General features: G+C 33.8%; 1 protein-coding gene and 1 non-coding gene across 7 annotated transcripts in view; one reads left to right on the top strand and one right to left on the bottom strand.

The window, feature by feature from the left end:
• Zbtb20 (zinc finger and BTB domain containing 20) overlaps positions 1-9098 on the top strand; it is a 1008106-nt gene that overhangs the window by 114503 nt on the left and 884505 nt on the right. The window lies entirely within an intron of this gene.
• LOC111817286 lies at positions 8406-8507 on the bottom strand. Its single transcript, XR_002821524.1, has one exon. It is a non-coding gene; the product is annotated as a U6 spliceosomal RNA (small nuclear RNA).

Genomic DNA, 9098 nt, shown 5'->3' with positions numbered 1-9098 from the left:
ATATTATATCACTACATAATGGTCCTGCATTTATATCCCTCTTTTTTTGTTTAGTTTTGTCAGAAATGGGTACTCCATTGCCATTTAAATATTGTAGGTGTGTGAATTCAACAAAATCATCCAACAAACTTTTAAGATCTTAGAGGACTCTGAGTGACCTGTGGGATGCACAAGAAATAAGATATGTGGGCCCAGCACAAACAGGTATGGAGCTTTCTAGAAGCCATGTAAGAACATTGCTGAACTCTGGGCCGCCTTTTGGACTGTATCTGGGTGATTATTGGAAGCTTAAAAATGCCAAAAATCAGAAGCAAAAGACAGCCTCAATCCTTGAGGCCACTCAGAGCAAATCCAAGAAGGACATACAATAACTTGGAAATTACACACCTGAAATCTGTGAAATATTAGAACCTTAAGTAAAGAAACTAGTCCATCAGGCTATAGATGACATAAGGTCTGAAATAATCTTTCAAGTCCAAAAAGAAATGAGTATAATCATGAAAGAATTGCTTAGAACAGCTAAAGAAGACTTACATAAAAAATATAGGAAAATGATGGAAACACTGAATGAACAATCAGGAAAGAATTAGAATGCAGGAAACATTCAATCAGATATTCATGAAATTAAGAACTTCACTTAAAAACCACTTCAATGAAATGGAAGTTACACTTTCAGACCTCAAAGACAGTGGTGCAGCTAATGAATCTGAAATGAAAGATCTCTTAAAACTAACAAAGAACCAGGAAATAACAATTCAGCTGATACAAGATGATGTAAAGAAAAATAATAAGAGAATAACAGGTGTCAATGAAGTAGCAAGAGACAACACAAATAACATGACTATTTGAAGAAGTACTAACAGAAACTTTTCCAAACACAAGAACCTAACATACATATAAGCAAGGCATATAGAACTCGACACAGCCATAACCACAATAAGTTTATATCTAGACACGTAATAATCAAAATCTCAGAAAACTGGCAAACAGAGGAAATATTAAAAGCTGATACACAGAAAAAACAGATCAACTACAATGGAAACACATTAGAATCACAGCCAGTTTCTCAATACAAACCATCAAATTAAGAAGAGCTTGGAGTGAAGTATTTCATATTCTCAAAGAAAATAGCTTCCAACCCAGATGGAATCTATCAAATTCAATAGTGAAATAAGATACTTGTAAGACAAAGAACAAATGAATTAATTCATGACTGGCAAACTAACCCTACAAAGAGTACTGACAGATATTCTAGAAAGAGACAGAGGTGATCACATCTTCAAGAACAACAGAAAAGTACCACCAAACAGAGAAAATGATTAAAAAAAAGGAAAATGTGTGGAAGCTATAGCAGAAAAACATAACAAAGATAAGCCAATGCATATCAGTTATAACCATCACAGTACAAAGCCCCAATTCACCAATCAAAAGAAACAGACTAGCAGAGTTTATTAAGATAAAAAATCTTACAATGTCTGCATATAAGAAACATATGTAACTCAGAAGGAAATTCACGGACTAAATGTCAAAGGATGGAAATAATTTGTCCATGCTATAGGAAATCATAAAAAAGCAGTAGCAGCTATCATGGTTTCTGACAATATTAACTTAAAAGCAAAAATCATTCAAAGAGGTAAAGAAGGTCACTACATACTTCTTAAAGGAAAACTGCAAGAGGAAGCAATAACACAAATATATATGAACCCAATGTAGGAGCATCCATCTACATAAGACAAATTTTGACAGACATGAAAAATTAAATGATCAATAACACAATAGTAATGGGGGACTTTGACACACCACTGTCAAAAAGCGATAGATCAATTAGAAAAAAAATCAGCAAAGAAATGACAGAATTAAACCAAACTTGTGAGGAAATAACCTTGGCAAACTTTACAGAGTGCTTCACCAGAAACAATAGAATACACATTCTTCTTAGCTGCACATGGGACATTCTCCAAAATAGACCATGTACTAGCACACGTAGCACTCTTTTTTTTTTTTTTTAAAGGTTTTAAAAATTTTATTGGTACATTTTAGATATACATAATACTAAGATTCTGTCTTAGTTACTCTTCTCGTTGCTAGGACAAATACCCCACAGTCAAAATGAAGGAAGGAAAGGTTTATTTAGCTCACAGTTACTGGAGGGTTCAGTCCATATTCAGCTGGGTCCAAGGCAGAGCAGCACAAAGCAGAAAGCAACCTTTCAAGGTGGCCACAAAGAGCAAGAGTGCAAGGGAGGAGTAGCTGCAACTCAAGCAGCTAGCTGGTCTTCCTTCCTTACACTGTAATGCAAATTACCTGCCCCAGGGCAGGTGCAGCATCCACACCCACAGTAATCAATCACAAACTCCAGAAGCTGCCCCATGACTGCATGAGCCTTTGGGGGGGGGGGCACGTATATGCAAACCATGACACATTCATCATAGGAAATTTGTACCTGTACATAATGTATCTTTTATTGTTTCCCCCCAATTCTCCTCACTTCCCTTCAAACTTTGTTCTGCTCCTTTTTTTTTTTTTTTTAATTTTCCACTTCTTATTTACAAGATTTTTTTCTATTTTTTCCTTCTCTTGTCTTTCTCTTTCTTGCCCCTTCCTTCTCCCCAGGTTCCCTTTTCCTTCTGAATATTTTGTTCCTATTTCCCAATATCTATTATATATCCTGGTCCTCATTTACACTTTTAGTTTCCCACCCCAGAGAAACAAAGCAGTATTTAAATATATGCATTCAGTTTATTTTACTTAAATATCTCCATAAAAATATCTATTATACCAGAAATGTTTCAAACTTGTCCTTTTTTGTTTTTAAAAAATTTTTTTTATGTATTTGGTATAGGGTCTACACAGTGTTCTGGGTCTCACTATGTAGATCAGTCTCACAGTGTTCCTCCTGTTTTCAGCCTCCTAAGTGCTGGGATTACAGGTGTGCCCCACCACACCCCAGTCTCCATTGCTCAGCACATCTCTGGGGTGGTGCCAGCACTACATGCCTGGGATCAAACCCTGGCCAGTGCACTCTGCTTAAACAGGCACTTTAGTCTTCTGAGCTATCTGGTCGACCCTAAGCTTGTCCTTCTTTATAGCTGAGAAATACTACATTGTATTAAAAAATCCTTAACTGTTCATCCTTTGATGGGCATTTGGGCTGTTTCCAAGATTTATCTATTACAAATTGTGCCACTGAAAAAAAATGGGTGTTGATATATTACTGTGGTAGGATGCTTTTAATTTGTTTGCTGAGATACTAAGATGAGGAATAACTGGGTCAAATGAAACTTCTAGTTTTAGATTTTTATGAATTTCCACACTGATTTCCATAGTAGTTGCACCTTTCTGCACTAATATCAAAGAGTGGAGAAGAGTTACTTTCTCTCCTCAACCAAGTAGCATTTCTTATCAGTTGATTCTTGAAAATAACCATTCTTTCTGAAGTGAGATGCAGTCTCAACATTAATTTAATTTGCAACTCTTGAATAGCCAGTAATAAACATTTTCTCATTTATTTAGCTGCTAGTTCTAGTTCTTCATCTGCAAAGTGTCTATTCATTTCAGATGTCCATTTTTGTATTGAGTTTCTAAAGTTAGGTTTCTGTTTTTTTTTTTTTCCTTTATATATTCTAGATTTTAGTCTTAGAAACAGCTGGCAAAAATTCTTTCCCACATGTAGTTGTCTCTTCACTCTGTGATTTCTTTGATGTGCAAAAGCTTTTAAATGAGATCCTAGTTGTTGATTATTTGTAATATTTCCAGTATGATGGGGTTTTGTTTATGAAGTTTTTACTATAACAGTGTTTTCAAGAATTCTACCTATTCTGTCTTCTAGAAGATTCAGTATTTCTTTTTTATTATTTAGATTTTTTGACCTATTTTAATTTTAGTATAGTGAATGGTGAGATATGGGGCTAGATTTTAGTTTTTAGCAGGTGGAAAGCCAGTTTTTCCAGTACAGTTTATTAGAAAGGCTATCTTTCTTCCAGTGCAGGTTTTTTGTTTGTTTGTTTGTTTGCTTGTTTGTTTGTTTTGTTTAGGTCAAAGATAAGATGGCTGAATGTGTTTGACATTGTTGTATGTTCTGATCTGTTCGATTAATCCTCAGGTTTGCTTTTTTAAATTTCTTATGGCATCCACTGCCTTGCCTTTGTTGCCCAAAATAACTTGGCTGGTCTAGGTTTCAGGTGGTTCCAAGTGAATTATAATTTTTTTCTATAATTCTATTAGGTATGTTATTGGTGTTTTGATTAAGATTGCATTTAATCTATCTAACAATTTTGGAAGGATGTTCACTTTCATTGTATTGTTTCTTCCTATCAAACAATAAGGAATACCTTTCATTTTTCTGATATCTTATTTTCATTCTTTTTTCTAAAGTACTGTATATTTTAATGAAAATTTCTTTTACTCTTTTGCTGAATTAATTCCTAGATATTTCATTTCTTTTGGCTAGGTATTGAAAGGTATTGGCTTTCTAATTTCTCTCTCAATGAGTTTATTACTTGTGTACAGGAATGCTATAGATTTTTGAGTGTGGGATTATATCCAGCTGCATACCTTGATTTGGTTTTTAATGTAGAAGTCTTTTAATTTAGTTTTTGGTCTTATCTATGTAGAGAATTATACCATCCAGAAATAATAATTTAGCTTCTTCTTTGCCTATTATTATTTTATAATTTTCTTTTTCTTGCTTAATTCCTCTGGATAATGCTACCACAGCTATTTTGGATAAGAGCAGTGATAATGGACATTCTTATCTTTTTCCTGATTTTAAAGTGAAAGCTTCCAGTTTTTAACTATTTAGTGTGATGTTGGCTGTTGATTTGTCACAGATGTATTTTATCATTTTGTGGAGATTCCTTAAAAAGCTAGAATTGGAGATTCCATTCAAGCCAGCTATTCCTCTCCTGGGTATTTTTTCGGAAGAACTGAAAACCTCATACCACAGCGATATAGGTGCACCTTTGTATATAACAGCACAATTTGTTATAGCTAAATCCTGGAAACAACCCAGATGTTCATCAACTGAAGAATGGATAAGGAAGATGTGGTATTTGTACACATTGGACTATTATTCAGCTATAAAACAGGATAAAGTTGAGTCTTTTGTCAATAAGTGGATGCAACTAGAGAACATACTCTTAAGTGAAATAAATCAGACCCACATATGCAAACATGATATTGTCTCCTTACTTTGAGAACCTGAAATAGAAAAATGGAATCTGAAGGGGGGGAGATCATGTATTCTAATTTTTTGTAGGGTTTTGATTGTGAGTATTCACAACAACTATTTGTTGCACTGTATCAAATGTTTTTACTACATCTATTGAAATGATCATGTGTTTTTTGTCATTAATTTTGTTAATAAATATTTTAGATTTATTGATTTATGTATATTGAACAGTCCCTGCATGAGTTGTACTTGGCATGGTATATAATCTTAATTATGATCTGCTGCATTCTATTTACCAGTATTTTAATGAGGTCTTTGGCCTGCTCTGTGTTCAATAGATTGCCCTCCGCTCTCTAGTATTTATTTTTCTCCCCTCCTCCTCTTCCTCCTTCCTCTCTCCTTTCCTACTCCCTCCACCTTCTCCTCCTACCCCTTCTTTTTAGTCTTAATGCAATCCTTCCCTGTTTTGGGTATAAGTGTAATGCTTGCTTCCAGGAATGAAAGTGGAAGTATTGCTTCCCTTTCAGTTTCAGTAAAGAATTTTACATCTAGTGACATTAGATCTTCCCTCATTTTATTATAGATTTAGCAGTCCATTCAAAGTCCATCAGGACCTGAGCTTTTCTTTTTTGGCAAGTGTTTTTTTTTTTTTTTTAATCACATCTTCAGTTTCTTTAAACTGATACTGGGTTATTTAGAATTTTTATATCTTCTTGAGTCAATTTTGGTAAGTTTTATTGCTTGGTGATTCTAGGAATTTGTCCATTTTTCTGTGTATCATTTCTGATTAGAATATAGTTTCTTAAAGTAGATATTGATGAGTTACTTTATGATGAAGATTTCTATGGTATTTATTGTGATTTTACTCTTTTGATTCCTAATTGTATAGATCCAAGCCTTTTTTTTTTTAAATAAGGTTGGCTGAGACTGTCAATTTTGTTTAATCTTTCAAAGAACCAACTTGTTTCATTGCTTCTTTGTATTGTTTTCTTAGTGTCAGTCCCATCAGTTTCTACTCTAATGTTCATAATTTCATCACTCATAGAAGTTATGGGGTTGAGTTTTTCTTGATTTTCTAGAAGCTTGATCTTCAACATTAAGTTATTTGGGCTTACTCTATTTTTATGATGAGAATTCACTGCTTATAGAAGTGCTGTCATTGCATTCCATATGTTCTGGTATGTTCTATTGCCATTACAATTTTTTAAAAATAATCTGTCTAATTTCTTTTTTAATTTCATCTGTTACCCATTCATTGTTCAGGAGGTTGTATTTAATTTTCCATGTGTTTATGATGATTTTGTTAATTTTTCTTCTTTTTTTAAATATTTTGTTATGGAAGGACCTACAGGGTGTTGAGGGTCTCACTACTGAATCGAACTCCTAGTGATCTGCCTGTTTTTAGCCTCCCACGAGCTGTGCATATAGGCATGCACTGCCACACCCATTCTCAATTGCTGTGTCAGCAGACCCCAGGCCCGTGCGCCTATGTGTGGGTGCTTTAATCCGCTGAGATATTGGCTGTCCCTAATTTGGTATTTCTTTTGCCTTTGATTTCCAATTTCATTACACTGTAGTCTGGTAATATACATGGGGTAATTTCAGTTGCTTTGCATTTACTTATCAAATTTCAATATGCAGTTGAGAAGAATGTGTATTGTGAGTTTTGGCATGTGTTATTTTTTTCATCCTTTTCTTTCAGTCTGTGAATTACTTTCCGAATTAAATGTTTCTTTTTTAAAAAAAAAAATGTATTTGGTTGTTTCAGGGTCTCACTATGTAGCTCAAACTCATAGTGATCCTCCTGTTTTCAGCTTCCACTGCAGTGGAATTCCAGGTGTGCGCCACTATGCCTGGACTCTGCAGGGTTGGCAGGGCATGTGGTTTCATGGTCCCTGCGCTTGCCTGAGCTTTCCTAAACAGGTGTTTTAGTCCACTGAGCTATCTCACTGGCCCCTTAAATGTGTTTCTTGTGTATAGCATTTTGCTGGATCTTCCTTTTTAATTTATTTTCTCATCTGTTTCTTTTAATTGATAAATTGAGTGTATTCATATTGATGAATACAACTGATATATATTGACTTCCATTTGTCATGTTAATTTATTGTTGTTTGTTCCCTTTTTATCACTTTTGCTGAATAATTTCCTTGCCTGGTGGATTCATTCTGTTAAATTTCATGGAGTTGTAGTCCTTGTATCTCTTTCTATACTGTCCTTCAGAAAATTTTGGAGTGCTGGTTTCCTCTTCATGAATTTCCTCAGCAGTTCTTTGTCTTGGAACATCCTTATTTCTCCATCAGTTTTGAAAGAGAGTTTTACAGGATATATCAGTCTGGTCTGGGTGTTGTTTTCTCTTATGCCTTGAAGTACTTCACTTTAAGTTCTTGACTTGCAGTCTTGTGTTGAGGAATTTCCCTCTATTCTGATAGTTTTTACTTTATAAATGACTTGTTTCTTTTCTGTAACAGCTTTTAATATTCTTTCGTATTGAAGTTCTAGAATCCAGATTATTATAATATGCCTTGATACATATATTTTTTGATCATGGCTAATGTATACCTCAATTAACTATGTCAAATACCTTTTTGATGCTTGAGAAGAATTTTGTCATTTCATCTGTGAACGGTTTTTGGTTTTTTATGTCATTTGTCCTATCTTCTGTTATTAATTGATTTTTATCAATATGATGATTTTCTTCAGTTCATCATTTAGCAGCTTTTAGATTTTTCATAGTCCCTTCTTATATTAAAGAAATCTTTCTTTTCCTGATCATTAAATGCAAAACTATCTTCTCTGTTTTGTGTTTGTCCTCACATTTGTTCTTTCTACTGAGTTTATTTTTAATGAAATTTTTAAACTCCTGGATATCTATTTGAATCTGTTTCATGGATTCCACTTCTTTCCTATGTTGGACATTTGAGATTTCCATCATTTTTCTAAGCACCTTTTTAAAAATCTATATCTGCTCCAGCGTCACTAAGCGTGTCTTGTATTGAGGTCATCATCTGAGTAGCTATCTGAGAAGTTATTTCTGATATGATTTTTTTCTACAGCCTCATTCATCTGCTTTGTTACTTCTGCTGTTAACTTCAGAGAGTGTAGGTGGGTTGTTTAATTGTTCCACCTCATTGTTCTCTAAGCTTGCCTTTGTTCACCTGACAGCCTGTGGTTGTATCTTTTTCTTTGCTTTCTCAATATTTATTTATTTACTTGCCTATGTTTAAGTCTTGGGTTGAAAAATATGGAGCACCTCACAAATTTTCGTGCCGTTCTTGTGCAGAGACCATGATAATCTTCTCTGTAACATTTAAATATTACATATATATTTTGTGAAATGAGCACATTAAAGGCTTTTACGTCAAAGAAAAATAGAGATAAATCATAACCCAGAATTCACTATAAGAGGTGTTAAAGTTGTTAAGAAGAAAAGTTATCATAACAAGTGAGATGGAAATTTGTAATTACACAAAGTAAACAGTGGTATGACAAATGACAGATATGGATAAGTATAAAATGTTTTTACTCCTTTTAAAATTCATTTAAATTACAATCAATGATCGGAAGAAAAATGTGTCATATGTATAAAGTTGTGGAGTGTATGAAATTGAGTACTATTCTCTGTTATTCTTTTGCAGATACTTCTCATTTCAGAAAAAGAATATTTCTTTCTGTTTTATTTTTGCTTCTTCTTTTTGCTTCTCTTCTCCTATTAAGCCCCTAGATCTTCTGAGGTATCGTACAGTACCTACAGAAGCACTGAGGTATTGGTAATTACTGATGTAAATCTTATACATTGAGGTTAAGTTTTAGCAATAAAATAAGTAACTTTATGATTATTATCTTGTTATAAACTGAGGCTGCCGTTGACTCCTCATAGCTGTATTTAAGTATTTTACTTCTAAACACACTTTTATAATTAAAAGGGAAG

Source organism: Octodon degus, unplaced genomic scaffold (genome assembly GCF_000260255.1).
Source record: "Octodon degus isolate 3935 unplaced genomic scaffold, OctDeg1.0 scaffold00053, whole genome shotgun sequence".
NCBI classification, from domain to species: Eukaryota; Metazoa; Chordata; class Mammalia; order Rodentia; family Octodontidae; genus Octodon; species Octodon degus.
The sequence above is the reverse complement of the archived record's forward strand: the minus strand, read 5'-3'. Positions and strand labels throughout refer to the sequence as shown.